Source organism: Argiope bruennichi, chromosome 7, assembly GCF_947563725.1.
Source record: "Argiope bruennichi chromosome 7, qqArgBrue1.1, whole genome shotgun sequence".
Classification (NCBI taxonomy): domain Eukaryota; kingdom Metazoa; phylum Arthropoda; class Arachnida; order Araneae; family Araneidae; genus Argiope; species Argiope bruennichi.
In genome coordinates this window covers 117,132,771-117,149,359 of record NC_079157.1, presented here as the reverse complement: position 1 = coordinate 117,149,359, position 16,589 = coordinate 117,132,771, and the positions used below count along the sequence as shown (strand labels likewise).

The 16,589-nt window shown below is 38.7% G+C and overlaps 19 non-coding genes across 19 annotated transcripts; all 19 read left to right on the top strand.

Moving 5' to 3' along the window:
- Nucleotides 1-88: 88 nt before the first annotated feature.
- On the top strand, nucleotides 89-161 carry Trnav-aac (transfer RNA valine (anticodon AAC)). The gene has a single exon. It is a non-coding gene; the product is annotated as a tRNA-Val (tRNA).
- A 2,411-nt stretch (nucleotides 162-2,572) lies between these two features.
- Trnav-aac (transfer RNA valine (anticodon AAC)) lies at nucleotides 2,573-2,645 on the top strand. Its single transcript has one exon. It is a non-coding gene; the product is annotated as a tRNA-Val (tRNA).
- A 203-nt stretch (nucleotides 2,646-2,848) lies between these two features.
- Trnav-aac (transfer RNA valine (anticodon AAC)) lies at nucleotides 2,849-2,921 on the top strand. Its single transcript has one exon. It is a non-coding gene; the product is annotated as a tRNA-Val (tRNA).
- A 203-nt stretch (nucleotides 2,922-3,124) lies between these two features.
- Nucleotides 3,125-3,197, top strand: Trnav-aac (transfer RNA valine (anticodon AAC)). Its single transcript has one exon. It is a non-coding gene; the product is annotated as a tRNA-Val (tRNA).
- Nucleotides 3,198-3,676: 479 nt separating this feature from the next.
- On the top strand, nucleotides 3,677-3,749 carry Trnav-aac (transfer RNA valine (anticodon AAC)). The gene has a single exon. It is a non-coding gene; the product is annotated as a tRNA-Val (tRNA).
- A 1,307-nt stretch (nucleotides 3,750-5,056) lies between these two features.
- Trnav-aac (transfer RNA valine (anticodon AAC)) lies at nucleotides 5,057-5,129 on the top strand. Its single transcript has one exon. It is a non-coding gene; the product is annotated as a tRNA-Val (tRNA).
- Nucleotides 5,130-5,607: 478 nt separating this feature from the next.
- Trnad-auc (transfer RNA aspartic acid (anticodon AUC)) lies at nucleotides 5,608-5,681 on the top strand. Its single transcript has one exon. It is a non-coding gene; the product is annotated as a tRNA-Asp (tRNA).
- A 1,031-nt stretch (nucleotides 5,682-6,712) lies between these two features.
- Nucleotides 6,713-6,785, top strand: Trnav-aac (transfer RNA valine (anticodon AAC)). Its single transcript has one exon. It is a non-coding gene; the product is annotated as a tRNA-Val (tRNA).
- A 308-nt stretch (nucleotides 6,786-7,093) lies between these two features.
- Nucleotides 7,094-7,166, top strand: Trnav-aac (transfer RNA valine (anticodon AAC)). Its single transcript has one exon. It is a non-coding gene; the product is annotated as a tRNA-Val (tRNA).
- A 1,136-nt stretch (nucleotides 7,167-8,302) lies between these two features.
- On the top strand, nucleotides 8,303-8,375 carry Trnav-aac (transfer RNA valine (anticodon AAC)). Its single transcript has one exon. It is a non-coding gene; the product is annotated as a tRNA-Val (tRNA).
- A 478-nt stretch (nucleotides 8,376-8,853) lies between these two features.
- Nucleotides 8,854-8,927, top strand: Trnad-auc (transfer RNA aspartic acid (anticodon AUC)). Its single transcript has one exon. It is a non-coding gene; the product is annotated as a tRNA-Asp (tRNA).
- A 1,031-nt stretch (nucleotides 8,928-9,958) lies between these two features.
- Trnav-aac (transfer RNA valine (anticodon AAC)) lies at nucleotides 9,959-10,031 on the top strand. Its single transcript has one exon. It is a non-coding gene; the product is annotated as a tRNA-Val (tRNA).
- A 308-nt stretch (nucleotides 10,032-10,339) lies between these two features.
- Nucleotides 10,340-10,412, top strand: Trnav-aac (transfer RNA valine (anticodon AAC)). Its single transcript has one exon. It is a non-coding gene; the product is annotated as a tRNA-Val (tRNA).
- A 1,136-nt stretch (nucleotides 10,413-11,548) lies between these two features.
- Nucleotides 11,549-11,621, top strand: Trnav-aac (transfer RNA valine (anticodon AAC)). The gene has a single exon. It is a non-coding gene; the product is annotated as a tRNA-Val (tRNA).
- A 755-nt stretch (nucleotides 11,622-12,376) lies between these two features.
- Trnav-aac (transfer RNA valine (anticodon AAC)) lies at nucleotides 12,377-12,449 on the top strand. The gene has a single exon. It is a non-coding gene; the product is annotated as a tRNA-Val (tRNA).
- A 1,313-nt stretch (nucleotides 12,450-13,762) lies between these two features.
- On the top strand, nucleotides 13,763-13,835 carry Trnav-aac (transfer RNA valine (anticodon AAC)). The gene has a single exon. It is a non-coding gene; the product is annotated as a tRNA-Val (tRNA).
- A 479-nt stretch (nucleotides 13,836-14,314) lies between these two features.
- Trnav-aac (transfer RNA valine (anticodon AAC)) lies at nucleotides 14,315-14,387 on the top strand. The gene has a single exon. It is a non-coding gene; the product is annotated as a tRNA-Val (tRNA).
- Nucleotides 14,388-15,418: 1,031 nt separating this feature from the next.
- Nucleotides 15,419-15,491, top strand: Trnav-aac (transfer RNA valine (anticodon AAC)). The gene has a single exon. It is a non-coding gene; the product is annotated as a tRNA-Val (tRNA).
- A 203-nt stretch (nucleotides 15,492-15,694) lies between these two features.
- Nucleotides 15,695-15,767, top strand: Trnav-aac (transfer RNA valine (anticodon AAC)). Its single transcript has one exon. It is a non-coding gene; the product is annotated as a tRNA-Val (tRNA).
- Nucleotides 15,768-16,589: the final 822 nt, after the last annotated feature.

Sequence of the window (16,589 nt, the reverse complement as noted above, 5' to 3'; positions counted from 1 at the left end):
TCCAAATGCGTATTAAAATAATTGCAAAAATTGAGCTGATTAAATTGATTTTGAACTGAGAATTTTCTAATAGATTGAACATATGTGCGTGCCCATGGTGTAGTGGTTATCACATCCGCCTAACACGCGGAAAGTCCAAGGTTCGAGACCTTGTGGGCACAGCTAAGTTCTCTCGTTGTGGAAGACACATCTGTTTGTTACGGAATCGTTCATCTGTCCATTTCAACTTTTACAGTAGATATAACTAAATAGATAGTAGTCAGATAGGCCATTCTCTCCAAATGCGTATTAAAATGATAGCAAAAATTCAGCTGATTAAATTGATTTTTAACTGAGAATTATCTGATAGATTGAACATATGTGCGTGCCCATGGTGTAGTGGTTATCACATCTGCCTAACACGCGGAAAGTCCAAGGTTCGAGACCTTGTGGGCACAGCTAAGTTCTCTCGTTGTGGAAGACACATCTGTTTCTTACGGAATCGTTCATCTGTCCATTTCAACTTTTACAGTAGATATAACTAAATAGATAGTAGTCAGATAGGCCATTCTCTCCAAATGCGTATTAAAATAATTGCAAAAATTGAGCTGATTAAATTGATTTTGAACTGAGAATTTTCTAATAAATTGAACATATGTGCGTGCCCATGGTGTAGTGGTTATCACATCCGCCTAACACGCGGAAAGTCCAAGGTTCGAGACCTGGTGGGCACAGCTAAGTTCTCTCGTTGTGGAAGACACATCTGTTTCTTACGGAATCGTTCATCTGTCCATTTCAACTTTTACAGTAGATATAACTAAATAGATAGTAGTCAGATAGGCCATTCTCTCCAAATGCGTATTAAAATAATTGCAAAAATTGAGCTGATTAAATTGATTTTGAACTGAGAATTTTCTAATAGATTGAACATATGTGCGTGCCCATGGTGTAGTGGTTATCACATCCGCCTAACACGCGGAAAGTCCAAGGTTCGAGACCTTGTCGGCACAGCTAAGTTCTCTCGTTGTGGAAGACACATCTGTTTCTTACGGAATCGTTCATCTGTCCATTTCAACTTTTACAGTAGATATAACTAAATATATAGTAGTCAGATAGGCCATTCTCTCCAAATGCGTATTAAAATAATTGCAAAAATTGAGCTGATTAAATTGATTTTGAACTGAGAATTTTCTAATAAATTGAACATATGTGCGTGCCCATGGTGTAGTGGTTATCACATCCGCCTAACACGCGGAAAGTCCAAGGTTCGAGACCTGGTGGGCACAGCTAAGTTCTCTCGTTGTGGAAGACACATCTGTTTCTTACGGAATCGTTCATCTGACCATTTCAACTTTTACAGTAGATATAACTAAATAGATAGTAGTCAGATAGGCCAATCTCTCCAAATGCGTATTAAAATAATTGCAAAAATTGAGCTGATTAAATTGATTTTGAACTGAGAATTTTCTAATAGATTGAACATATGTGCGTGCCCATGGTGTAGTGGTTATCACATCTGCCTAACACGCGGAAAGTCCAAGGTTCGAGACCTTGTGGGCACAGCTAAGTTCTCTCGTTGTGGAAGACACATCTGTTTGTTACGGAATCGTTCATCTGTCCATTTCAACTTTTACAGTAGATATAACTAAATAGATAGTAGTCAGATAGGCCATTCTCTCCAAATGCGTATTAAAATAATTGCAAAAATTCAGCTGATTAAATTGATTTTGAACTGAGAATTTTCTAATAGATTGAACATATGTGCGTGCCCATGGTGTAGTGGTTATCACATCCGCCTAACACGCGGAAAGTCCAAGGTTCGAGACCTGGTGGGCACAGCTAAGTGCTCTCGTTGTGGAAGACACATCTGTTTCTTACGGAATCGTTCATCTGTCCATTTCAACTTTTACAGTAGATATAACTAAATAGATAGTAGTCAGATAGGCCATTCTCTCCAAATGCGTATTAAAATAATTGCAAAAATTGAGCTGATTAAATTGATTTTGAACTGAGAATTTTCTAATAGATTGAACATATGTGCGTGCCCATGGTGTAGTGGTTATCACATCCGCCTAACACGCGGAAAGTCCAAGGTTCGAGACCTTGTCGGCACAGCTAAGTTCTCTCGTTGTGGAAGACACATCTGTTTCTTACGGAATCGTTCATCTGTCCATTTCAACTTTTACAGTAGATATAACTAAATATATAGTAGTCAGATAGGCCATTCTCTCCAAATGCGTATTAAAATAATTGCAAAAATTGAGCTGATTAAATTGATTTTGAACTGAGAATTTTCTAATAAATTGAACATATGTGCGTGCCCATGGTGTAGTGGTTATCACATCCGCCTAACACGCGGAAAGTCCAAGGTTCGAGACCTGGTGGGCACAGCTAAGTTCTCTCGTTGTGGAAGACACATCTGTTTCTTACGGAATCGTTCATCTGTCCATTTCAACTTTTACAGTAGATATAACTAAATAGATAGTAGTCAGATAGGAAAATCTCTCCAAATGCGTATTAAAATAATTGCAAAAATTGAGCTGATTAAATTGATTTTGAACTGAGAATTTTCTAATAGATTGAACATATGTGCGTGCCCATGGTGTAGTGGTTATCACATCCGCCTAACACGCGGAAAGTCCAAGGTTCGAGACCTTGTGGGCACAGCTAAGTTCTCTCGTTGTGGAAGACACATCTGTTTGTTACGGAATCGTTCATCTGTCCATTTCAACTTTTACAGTAGATATAACTAAATAGATAGTAGTCAGATAGGCCATTCTCTCCAAATGCGTATTAAAATAATAGCAAAAATTCAGCTGATTAAATTGGTTATTAACTGAGAATTTTCTAATAGATTGAGCACATGTGCGTGCCCATGGTGTAGTGGTTATCACATCCGCCTAACACGCGGAAGGTCCCAGGTTCGAGACCTGGTGGGGACAGCTAAGTTATCTCATTGTGGAAGACACGTCTTTTTCTTACGGTATCGTTCATCTGACCATTTCAACTTTTACAGTAGATATAACTAAATAGATAGTAGTCAGATAGGCCATTCTCTCCAAATGCGTATTAAAATAATTGCAAAAATTCAGCTGATTAAATTGATTTTGAACTGAGAATATTCTAATAGATTGAACATATGTGCGTGCCCATGGTGTAGTGGTTATCACATCCGCCTAACACGCGGAAAGTCCAAGGTTCGAGACCTTGTGGGCACAGCTAAGTTCTCTCGTTGTGGAAGACACATCTGTTTGTTACGGAATCGTTCATCTGTCCATTTCAACTTTTACAGTAGATATAACTAAATAGATAGTAGTCAGATAGGCCATTCTCTCCAAATGCGTATTAAAATAATTGCAAAAATTCAGCTGATTAAATTGATTTTGAACTGAGAATTTTCTAATAGATTGAACATATGTGCGTGCCCATGGTGTAGTGGTTATCACATCCGCCTAACACGCGGAAAGTCCAAGGTTCGAGACCTGGTGGGCACAGCTAAGTTCTCTCGTTGTGGAAGACACATCTGTTTGTTACGGAATCGTTCATCTGTCCATTTCAACTTTTACAGTAGATATAACTAAATAGATAGTAGTCAGATAGGCCATTCTCTCCAAATGCGTATTAAAATAATAGCAAAAATTCAGCTGATTAAATTGGTTATTAATTGAGAATTTTCTAATAGATTGAGCACATGTGCGTGCCCATGGTGTAGTGGTTATCACATCCGCCTAACACGCGGAAGGTCCCAGGTTCGAGACCTGGTGGGGACAGCTAAGTTATCTCATTGTGGAAGACACGTCTTTTTCTTACGGAATCGTTCATCTGACCATTTCAACTTTTACAGTAGATATAACTAAATAGATAGTAGTCAGATAGGCCAATCTCTCCAAATGCGTATTAAAATAATTGCAAAAATTGAGCTGATTAAATTGATTTTGAACTGAGAATTTTCTAATAGATTGAACATATGTGCGTGCCCATGGTGTAGTGGTTATCACATCTGCCTAACACGCGGAAAGTCCAAGGTTCGAGACCTTGTGGGCACAGCTAAGTTCTCTCGTTGTGGAAGACACATCTGTTTCTTACGGAATCGTTCATCTGTCCATTTCAACTTTTACAGTAGATATAACTAAATAGATAGTAGTCAGATAGGCCATTCTCTCCAAATGCGTATTAAAATAATTGCAAAAATTGAGCTGATTAAATTGATTTTGAACTGAGAATTTTCTAATAAATTGAACATATGTGCGTGCCCATGGTGTAGTGGTTATCACATCCGCCTAACACGCGGAAAGTCCAAGGTTCGAGACCTGGTGGGCACAGCTAAGTTCTCTCGTTGTGGAAGACACATCTGTTTCTTACGGAATCGTTCATCTGTCCATTTCTGCTTTTACAGTAGATATAACTAAATAGATAGTAGTCAGATAGGCCATTCTCTCCAAATGCGTAATAAAATAATTGCAAAAATTGAGCTGATTAAATTGATTTTGAACTGAGAATTTTCTAATAGATTGAACATATGTGCGTGCCCATGGTGTAGTGGTTATCACATCCGCCTAACACGCGGAAAGTCCAAGGTTCGAGACCTTGTCGGCACAGCTAAGTTCTCTCGTTGTGGAAGACACATCTGTTTCTTACGGAATCGTTCATCTGTCCATTTCAACTTTTACAGTAGATATAACTAAATATATAGTAGTCAGATAGGCCATTCTCTCCAAATGCGTATTAAAATAATTGCAAAAATTGAGCTGATTAAATTGATTTTGAACTGAGAATTTTCTAATAAATTGAACATATGTGCGTGCCCATGGTGTAGTGGTTATCACATCCGCCTAACACGCGGAAAGTCCAAGGTTCGAGACCTGGTGGGCACAGCTAAGTTCTCTCGTTGTGGAAGACACATCTTTTTCTTACGGAATCGTTCATCTGTCCATTTCAACTTTTACAGTAGATATAACTAAATAGATAGTAGTCAGATAGGCCATTCTCTCCAAATGCGTATTAAAATAATTGCAAAAATTGAGCTGATTAAATTGATTTTGAACTGAGAATTTTCTAATAGATTGAACGTATGTGCGTGCCCATGGTGTAGTGGTTATCACATCCGCCTAACACGCGGAAAGTCCAAGGTTCGAGACCTTGTGGGCACAGCTAAGTTCTCTCGTTGTGGAAGACACATCTGTTTCTTACGGAATCGTTCATCTGTCCATTTCAACTTTTACAGTAGATATAACTAAATAGATAGTAGTCAGATAGGCCATTCTCTCCAAATGCGTATTAAAATAATTGCAAAAATTGAGCTGATTAAATTGATTTTGAACTGAGAATTTTCTAATAAATTGAACATATGTGCGTGCCCATGGTGTAGTGGTTATCACATCCGCCTAACACGCGGAAAGTCCAAGGTTCGAGACCTGGTGGGCACAGCTAAGTTCTCTCATTATGGAAGACCCTTTTTTTGTTACGGAATCGTTCATCTGTCCATTTCAACTTTTGCAGTAGATATAACTAAATAGATAGTAGTCAGACAAGCCATTCTCTCCAAATGCGTATTAAAATAATAGCAAAAATTCAGCTGATTAAATGGATTATTAACTGAGAATTTTCTAATATATTGAGCATATGTGGGTGCCTATGGTGTAGTGGTTATCACATCCGCCTATCACGTGGGAAGGTCACAGGTTCGAGACCTGATGGGCACAGCTAAGTTCTCTCATTGTGGAAGACGCATTTTTTTTGTTACGGATTGTTCATCTGTCCATTCCAACTTTTACAGTAGATATAACTAAATAGATAGTAGTCAGATAGGCCATTCTCTCCAAATGCGTATTAAAATAATAGCAATAATTCAGCTGGTTAAATGGATTATTAACTGAGAATTTTCTAATAGCTTGAGCACGTGTGCGTGCCCATGATGTAGTGGTTATCACATCCGCCTAACACGCGGAAGGTCCCAGGTTCGAGACCTGGTGGGCACAACTAAGTTATCTCATTGTGGAAGACACATCTGTTTCTTAAGGAATCGTTCATCTGTCCATTTCAACTTTTACAGTAGATATAACTAAATAGATAGTAGTCAGATAGGCCATTCTCTCCAAATGCGTATTAAAATAATTGCGAAAATTCAGCTGATTAAATTGATTTTGAACTGAGAATTTTCTAATGGATTGAGCATATGTGCGTGCCCATGGTGTAGTGGTTATCACATCCGCCTAACACGCGGAAAGTCCAAGGTTCGAGACCTGGTGGGCACAGCTAAGTTCTCTCATTATGGAAGACCCTTTTTTTTGTTACGGAATCGTTCATCTGTCCATTTCAACTTTTAGAGTAGATATAACTAAATAGATAGTAGTCAGATAGGCCATTCTCTCCAAATACGTATTAAAATAATAGCAATAATTCAGCTGGTTAAATGGATTATTAACTGAGAATTTTCTAATAGATTGAGCACGTGTGCGTGCCCATGGTGTAGTGGTTATCACATCCGTCTAACACGGAGAAGGTCCCAGGTTCGAGACCTGGTGTGCACAGCTAACTTCTCTCATTGTGGAAGACACATCTGTTGGTTACGGAATCATTCATCTGTCCATTTCAACTTTTACAGTAGATATAACTAAATAGATAGTAGTCAGTTAGGCCATTCTCTCCAAATGCGTATTAAAATAATAGCAATAATTCAGCTGGTTAAATGGATTATTAACTGAGAATTTTCTAATAGCTTGAGCACGTGTGCGTGCCCATGGTGTAGTGGTTATCACATCCGCCTAACACGCGGAAGGTCCCAGGTTCGAGACCTGGTGGGCACAGCTAAGTTCTCTCATTGTGGAAGACACATTTTCATTTTTACAGAATCGTTCATCTGTCCATTTCAACTTTTAAAGTAGATATAACTTAATAGATAGTAGTCAGATAGGCCATTCTCTCCATGTGGAAGACACATCCGTTTCTTACGGAATCGTTCATCTGTCCATTTCAACTTTTACAGTAGATATAACTAAATAGATAGTAGTCAGATAGGCCATTCTCTCCAAATGCGTATTAAAATAATAGCAAAAATTCAGCTGATTAAATTGATTATTAACTGAGAATTTTCTAATCGATTGAGGATATGTGCGTGCCCATGGTTTAGTGGTTATCACATCCGCCTAACACGCGGAAGGTCCCAGGTTCGAGACCTGGTGGGCACAGCTAAGTTCTCTCATTGTGGAAGACACATTTTCATTTTTACAGAATCGTTTATCTGTCCATTTCAACTTTTAAAGTAGATATAACTTAATAGATAGTAGTCAGATAGGCCATTCTCTCCATGTGGAAGACACATCTGTTTCTTACGGAATCGTTCATCTGTCCATTTCAACTTTTACAGTAGATATAACTGAATAGATAGTAGTCAGATAGGCCATTCTCTCCAAATGCGTATTAAAATAATAGCAAAAATTCAGCTGATTAAATTGGATATTAACTGAGAACTTTCTAATAGATTGAGCACATGTGCGTGCCCATGGTGTAGTGGTTATCACATCCGCCTAACACGCGGAAAGTCCAAGGTTCGAGACCTGGTGGGCACAGCTAAGTTCTCTCGTTGTGGAAGACACATCTGTTTCTTACGGAATCGTTCATCTGTCCATTTCTGCTTTTACAGTAGATATAACTAAATAGATAGTAGTCAGATAGGCCATTCTCTCCAAATGCGTAATAAAATAATTGCAAAAATTGAGCTGATTAAATTGATTTTGAACTGAGAATTTTCTAATAGATTGAACATATGTGCGTGCCCATGGTGTAGTGGTTATCACATCCGCCTAACACGCGGAAAGTCCAAGGTTCGAGACCTTGTCGGCACAGCTAAGTTCTCTCGTTGTGGAAGACACATCTGTTTCTTACGGAATCGTTCATCTGTCCATTTCAACTTTTACAGTAGATATAACTAAATATATAGTAGTCAGATAGGCCATTCTCTCCAAATGCGTATTAAAATAATTGCAAAAATTGAGCTGATTAAATTGATTTTGAACTGAGAATTTTCTAATAAATTGAACATATGTGCGTGCCCATGGTGTAGTGGTTATCACATCCGCCTAACACGCGGAAAGTCCAAGGTTCGAGACCTGGTGGGCACAGCTAAGTTCTCTCGTTGTGGAAGACACATCTTTTTCTTACGGAATCGTTCATCTGTCCATTTCAACTTTTACAGTAGATATAACTAAATAGATAGTAGTCAGATAGGCCATTCTCTCCAAATGCGTATTAAAATAATTGCAAAAATTGAGCTGATTAAATTGATTTTGAACTGAGAATTTTCTAATAGATTGAACGTATGTGCGTGCCCATGGTGTAGTGGTTATCACATCCGCCTAACACGCGGAAAGTCCAAGGTTCGAGACCTTGTGGGCACAGCTAAGTTCTCTCGTTGTGGAAGACACATCTGTTTCTTACGGAATCGTTCATCTGTCCATTTCAACTTTTACAGTAGATATAACTAAATAGATAGTAGTCAGATAGGCCATTCTCTCCAAATGCGTATTAAAATAATTGCAAAAATTGAGCTGATTAAATTGATTTTGAACTGAGAATTTTCTAATAAATTGAACATATGTGCGTGCCCATGGTGTAGTGGTTATCACATCCGCCTAACACGCGGAAAGTCCAAGGTTCGAGACCTGGTGGGCACAGCTAAGTTCTCTCATTATGGAAGACCCTTTTTTTGTTACGGAATCGTTCATCTGTCCATTTCAACTTTTGCAGTAGATATAACTAAATAGATAGTAGTCAGACAAGCCATTCTCTCCAAATGCGTATTAAAATAATAGCAAAAATTCAGCTGATTAAATGGATTATTAACTGAGAATTTTCTAATATATTGAGCATATGTGGGTGCCTATGGTGTAGTGGTTATCACATCCGCCTATCACGTGGGAAGGTCACAGGTTCGAGACCTGATGGGCACAGCTAAGTTCTCTCATTGTGGAAGACGCATTTTTTTTGTTACGGATTGTTCATCTGTCCATTCCAACTTTTACAGTAGATATAACTAAATAGATAGTAGTCAGATAGGCCATTCTCTCCAAATGCGTATTAAAATAATAGCAATAATTCAGCTGGTTAAATGGATTATTAACTGAGAATTTTCTAATAGCTTGAGCACGTGTGCGTGCCCATGATGTAGTGGTTATCACATCCGCCTAACACGCGGAAGGTCCCAGGTTCGAGACCTGGTGGGCACAACTAAGTTATCTCATTGTGGAAGACACATCTGTTTCTTAAGGAATCGTTCATCTGTCCATTTCAACTTTTACAGTAGATATAACTAAATAGATAGTAGTCAGATAGGCCATTCTCTCCAAATGCGTATTAAAATAATTGCGAAAATTCAGCTGATTAAATTGATTTTGAACTGAGAATTTTCTAATGGATTGAGCATATGTGCGTGCCCATGGTGTAGTGGTTATCACATCCGCCTAACACGCGGAAAGTCCAAGGTTCGAGACCTGGTGGGCACAGCTAAGTTCTCTCATTATGGAAGACCCTTTTTTTTGTTACGGAATCGTTCATCTGTCCATTTCAACTTTTAGAGTAGATATAACTAAATAGATAGTAGTCAGATAGGCCATTCTCTCCAAATACGTATTAAAATAATAGCAATAATTCAGCTGGTTAAATGGATTATTAACTGAGAATTTTCTAATAGATTGAGCACGTGTGCGTGCCCATGGTGTAGTGGTTATCACATCCGTCTAACACGGAGAAGGTCCCAGGTTCGAGACCTGGTGTGCACAGCTAACTTCTCTCATTGTGGAAGACACATCTGTTGGTTACGGAATCATTCATCTGTCCATTTCAACTTTTACAGTAGATATAACTAAATAGATAGTAGTCAGTTAGGCCATTCTCTCCAAATGCGTATTAAAATAATAGCAATAATTCAGCTGGTTAAATGGATTATTAACTGAGAATTTTCTAATAGCTTGAGCACGTGTGCGTGCCCATGGTGTAGTGGTTATCACATCCGCCTAACACGCGGAAGGTCCCAGGTTCGAGACCTGGTGGGCACAGCTAAGTTCTCTCATTGTGGAAGACACATTTTCATTTTTACAGAATCGTTCATCTGTCCATTTCAACTTTTAAAGTAGATATAACTTAATAGATAGTAGTCAGATAGGCCATTCTCTCCATGTGGAAGACACATCCGTTTCTTACGGAATCGTTCATCTGTCCATTTCAACTTTTACAGTAGATATAACTAAATAGATAGTAGTCAGATAGGCCATTCTCTCCAAATGCGTATTAAAATAATAGCAAAAATTCAGCTGATTAAATTGATTATTAACTGAGAATTTTCTAATCGATTGAGGATATGTGCGTGCCCATGGTTTAGTGGTTATCACATCCGCCTAACACGCGGAAGGTCCCAGGTTCGAGACCTGGTGGGCACAGCTAAGTTCTCTCATTGTGGAAGACACATTTTCATTTTTACAGAATCGTTTATCTGTCCATTTCAACTTTTAAAGTAGATATAACTTAATAGATAGTAGTCAGATAGGCCATTCTCTCCATGTGGAAGACACATCTGTTTCTTACGGAATCGTTCATCTGTCCATTTCAACTTTTACAGTAGATATAACTGAATAGATAGTAGTCAGATAGGCCATTCTCTCCAAATGCGTATTAAAATAATAGCAAAAATTCAGCTGATTAAATTGGATATTAACTGAGAACTTTCTAATAGATTGAGCACATGTGCGTGCCCATGGTGTAGTGGTTATCACATCCGCCTAACACGCGGAAGTTCCCAGGTTCGAGACCTGGTGGGGACAGCTAAGTTATCTCATTGTGGAAGACACGTCTTTTTCTTACGGAATCGTTCATCTGACCATTTCAACTTTTACAGTAGATATAACTAAATAGATAGTAGTCAGATAGGCCATTCTCTCCAAATACGTATTAAAATAATAGCAATAATTCAGCTGGTTAAATGGATTATTAATTGAGAATTTTCTAATAGCTTGAGCACGTGTGCGTGCCCATGGTGTAGTGGTTATCACATCCGTCTAACACGCAGAAGGTCCCAGGTTCGAGACCTGGTGGGCACAGCTAACTTCTCTCATTGTGGAAGACACATCTGTTGGTTACGGAATCATTCATCTGTCCATTTCAACTTTTGCAGTAGATATAACTAAATAGACAGTAGTCAGATAGGCCATTCTCTCCAAATGCGGATTAAAATAATTGCAAAAATTGAGCTGATTAAATTGATTTTGAACTGAGAATTTTCTAATAAATTGAACATATGTGCGTGCCCATGGTGTAGTGGTTATCACATCCGCCTAACACGCGGAAAGTCCAAGGTTCGAGACCTGGTGGGCACAGCTAAGTTATCTCAATGTGGAAGACACATCTGTTTCTTACGGAATCGTTCATCTGTCCATTTCAACTTTTACAGTAGATATAACTGAATAGATAGTAGTCAGATAGGCCATTCTCTCCAAATGCGTATTAAAATAATAGCGAAAATTCAGCTGGTTAAATGGATTATTAACTGAGAATTTTCTAATATATTGAGTACATGTGCGTGCCCATGGTGTAGTGGTTATCACATCCGCCTAACACGCGGAAGGTCCCAGGTTCGAGACCTTGTGGGCACAGCTAAGTTATCTCATTGTGGAAGACACATCTGTTTCTTACGGAATCGTTCATCTGTCCATTTCAACTTTTACAGTAGATATAACTAAATAGATAGTAGTCAGATAGGCCATTTTCTCCAAATGCGTATTAAAATAATTGCAAAAATTGAGCTGATTAAATTGATTTTGAACTGAGAATTTTCTAATAAATTGAACATATGTGCGTGCCCATGGTGTAGTGGTTATCACATCCGCCTAACACGCGGAAAGTCCAAGGTTCGAGACCTGGTGGGCACAGCTAAGTTATCTCAATGTGGAAGACACATCAGTTTCTTACGGAATCGTTCATCTGTCCATTTCAACTTTTACAGTAGATATAACTAAATAGATAGTAGTCAGCTAGGCCATTCTCTCCAAATGCGTATTAAAATAATAGCAATAGTTCAGCTGGTTAAATGGATTATTAACTGAGAATTTTCTAATAGCTTGAGCACGTGTGCGTGCCCATGGTGTAGTGGTTATCACATCCGTCTAACACGCAGAAGGTCCCAGGTTCGAGACCTGGTGGGCACAGCTAACGTCTCTCATTGTGGAAGACACATCTGTTGGTTACGGAATCATTCATGTGTCCATTTCAACTTTTACAGTAGATATAACTAAATAGATAGTAGTCAGATAGGCCATTCTCTCCAAATGCGTGTTAAAATAATAGCAATAATTCAGCTGGTTAAATGGATTATTAACTGAGAATTTTCTAATATATTGAGTACATGTACGTGCCCATGGTGTAGTGGTTATCACATCCGCCTAACACGCGGAAGGTCCCAGGTTCGAGACCTGGTGGGCACAGCTAAGTTATCTCATTATGGAAGACCCTTTCTTTTGTTACGGAATCGTTCATCTGTCCATTTCAACTTTTAGAGTAGATATAACTAAATAGATAGTAGTCAGCTAGGCCATTCTTTCCAAATACGTATTAAAATAATAGCAATAATTCAGCTGGTTAAATGGATTATTAACTGAGAATTTTCTAACAGCTTGAGCACGTGTGCGTGCCCATGGTGTATTGGTTATCACATCCGTCTAACACGCAGAAGGTCCCAGGTTCGAGACCTGGTGGGCACAGCTAACTTCTCTCATTGTGGAAGACACATCTGTTGATTACGGAATCATTCATCTGTCCATTTCAACTTTTACAGTAGATATAACTAAATAGATAGTAGTCAGATAGGCCATTCTCTCCAAATGCGTATTAAAATAATTTCAAAAATTGAGCTGATTAAATTGATTTTTAACTGAGAATTTTCTAATAAATTGAACATATGTGCGTGCCCATGGTGTAGTGGTTATCACATCCGCCAAACACGCGGAAAGTCCAAGGTTCGAGACCTGGTGGGCACAGCTAAGTTCTCTCGTTGTGGAAGACACATCTGTTTCTTACGGAATCGCTCATCTGTCCATTTCAACTTTTACAGTAGATATAACTAAATAGATAGTAGTCAGATAGGCCATTCTCTCCAAATGCGTATTAAAATAATTGCAAAAATTGAGCTGATAGAATTGATTTTGAACTGAGAATTTTCTAATAAATTGAACATATGTGCGTGCCCATGGTGTAGTGGTTATCACATCCGCCTAACACGCGGAAAGTCCAAGGTTCTTAGTCGAGACCTGGTGGGCACAGCTAAGTTATCTCAATGTGGAAGACACATCTGTTTCTTACGGAATCGTTCATCTGTCCATTTCAACTTTTACAGTAGATATAACTAAATAGATAGTAGTCAGATAGGCCATTCTCTCCAAATGCGTATTAAAATAATAGCGAAAATTCAGCTGATTAAATTGGTTATTAACTGAGAATTTTCTAATAGATTGAGCACGTGTGCGTGCCCATGGTGTAGTGGTTATCACATCCTTCTAACACGCAGAAGGTCCCAGGTTCGAGACCTGGTGGGCACAGCTAACTTCTCTCATTGTGGAAGACACATCTGTTGGTTACGGAATCATTCATCTGTCCATTTCAACTTTTACAGTAGATATAACTAAATAGATAGTAGTCGGATAGGCCATTCTCTCCAAATGCGTATTAAAATAATAGCAATAATTCAGCTGGTTAAATGGATTATTAACTGAGAATTTTCTAATATATTGAGTACATGTGCGTGCCCATGGTGTAGTGGTTATCACATCCGCCTAACACGCGGAAGGTCCCAGGTTCGAGACCTGGTGGGCACAGCTAAGTTATCTCATTGTGGAAGACCCTTTTTTTTGTTACGGAATCGTTCATCTGTCCATTTCAACTTTTAGAGTAGATATAACTAAATAGATAGTAGTCAGCTAGGCCATTCTCTCCAAATACGTATTAAAATTATAGCAATAATTCAGCTGGTTAAATGGATTATTAACTGAGAATTTTCTAATAGCTTGAGCACGTGTGCGTGCCCATGGTGTAGTGGTTATCACATCCTTCTAACACGCAGAAGGTCCCAGGTTCGAGACCTGGTGGGCACAGCTAACTTCTCTCATTGTGGAAGACACATCTGTTGGTTACGGAATCATTCATCTGTCCATTTCAACTTTTACAGTAGATATAACTAAATAGATAGTAGTCGGATAGGCCATTCTCTCCAAATGCGTATTAAAATAATAGCAATAATTCAGCTGGTTAAATGGATTATTAACTGAGAATTTTCTAATATATTGAGTACATGTGCGTGCCCATGGTGTAGTGGTTATCACATCCGCCTAACACGCGGACGGTCCCAGGTTCGAGACCTGGTGGGCACAGCTAAGTTATCTCATTGTGGAAGACACATCTGTTTCTTACGGAATCGTTCATCTGACCATTTCAACTTTTACAGTAGATATAACTAAATAGATAGTAGTCAGATAGGCCATTCTCTCCAAATGCGTATTAAAATAATTGCAAAAATTCAGCTGATTAATATGATTTTGAACTGAGAATTTTCTAATAGATTGAACATATGTGCGTGCCCATGGTGTAGTGGTTATCACATCCGCCTAACACGCGGAAAGTCCAAGGTTCGAGACCTGGTGGGCACAGCTAAGTTATCTCATTATGGAAGACCCTTTTTTTTGTTACGGAATCGTTCATCTGTCCATTTCAACTTTTAGAGTAGATATAACTAAATAGATAGTAGTCAGCTAGGCCATTCTCTCCAAATACGTATTAAAATAATAGCAATAATTCAGCTGGTTAAATGGATTATTAACTGAGAATTTTCTAACAGCTTGAGCACGTGTGCGTGCCCATGGTGTAGTGGTTATCACATCCGTCTAACACGCAGAAGGTCCCAGGTTCGAGACCTGGTGGGCACAGCTAACTTCTCTCATTGTGGAAGACACATCTGTTGGTTACGGAATCATTCATCTGTCCATTTCAACTTTTACAGTAGATATAACTAAATAGATAGTAGTCAGATAGGCCATTCTCTCCAAATGCGTATTAAAATAATTTCAAAAATTGAGCTGATTAAATTGATTTTTAACTGAGAATTTTCTAATAAATTGAACATATGTGCGTGCCCATGGTGTAGTGGTTATCACATCCGCCTAACACGCGGAAAGTCCAAGGTTCGAGACCTGGTGGGCACAGCTAAGTTATCTCAATGTGGAAGACACATCTGTTTCTTATGGAATCGTTCATCTGTCCATTTCAACTTTTACAGTAGATATAACTAAATAGATAGTAGTCAGATAGGCCATTCTCTTCAAATGCGTATTAAAATAATAGCGAAAATTCAGCTGATTAAATTGGTTATTAACTGAGAATTTTCTAATAGATTGAGCACATGTGCGTGCCCATGGTGTAGTGGTTATCACATCCGCCTAACACGCGGAAGGTCCCAGGTTCGAGACCTGGTGGGCACAGCTAAGTTATCTCATTGTGGAAGACACATCTGTTTCTTACGGAATCGTTCATCTGTCCATTTCAACTTTTACAGTAGATATAACTAAATAGATAGTAGTTAGATAGGCCATTCTCTCCAAATGCGTATTAAAATAATTGCGAAAATTCAGCTGATTAAATTGATTTTGAACTGAGAATTTTCTAATAGATTGAGCACATGTGCGTGCCCATGGTGTAGTGGTTATCACATCCGCCTAACACGCGGAAGGTCCCAGGTTCGAGACCTGGTGGGCACAGCTAAGTTATCTCAATGTGGAAGACACATCTGTTTCTTACGGAATCATTCATCTGTCCATTTCAACTTTTACAGTAGATATAACTAAATAGATAGTAGTCAGCTAGGCCATTCTCTCCAAATACGTATTAAAATAATAGCAATAATTCAGCTGGTTAAATGGATTATTAACTGAGAATTTTCTAATAGGTTGAGCACGTGTGCGTGCCCATGGTGTAGTGGTTATCACATCCGTCTAACACGCAGAAGGTCCCAGGTTCGAGACCTGGTGGGCACAGCTAACTTCTCTCATTGTGGAAGACACATCTGTTGGTTACGGAATCATTCATCTGTCCATTCCAACTTTTACAGTAGATATAACTAAATAGATAGTAGTCAGATAGGCCATTCTCTCCAAATGCGTATTAAAATAATTGCAAAAATTGAGCTGATTAAATTGATTTTGAACTGAGAATTTTCTAATAAATTGAACATATGTGCGTGCCCATGGTGTAGTGGTTATCAAATCCGCCTAACACGCGGAAAGTCCAAGGTTCGAGACCTGGTGGGCACAGCTAAGTTATCTCAATGTGGAAGACACATCTGTTTCTTACGGAATCGTTCATCTGTCCATTTCAACTTTTACAGTAGATATAACTAAATTGATAGTAGTCAGATAGTCTATTCTCTCCAAATGCGTATTAAAATAATAGCGAAAATTCAGCTGGTTAAATGGATTATTAACTGAGAATTTTCTAATATATTGAGTACATGTGCGTGCCCATGGTGTAGTGGTTATCACATCCGCCTAACACGAGGAAGGTCCCAGGTTCGAGACCTTGTG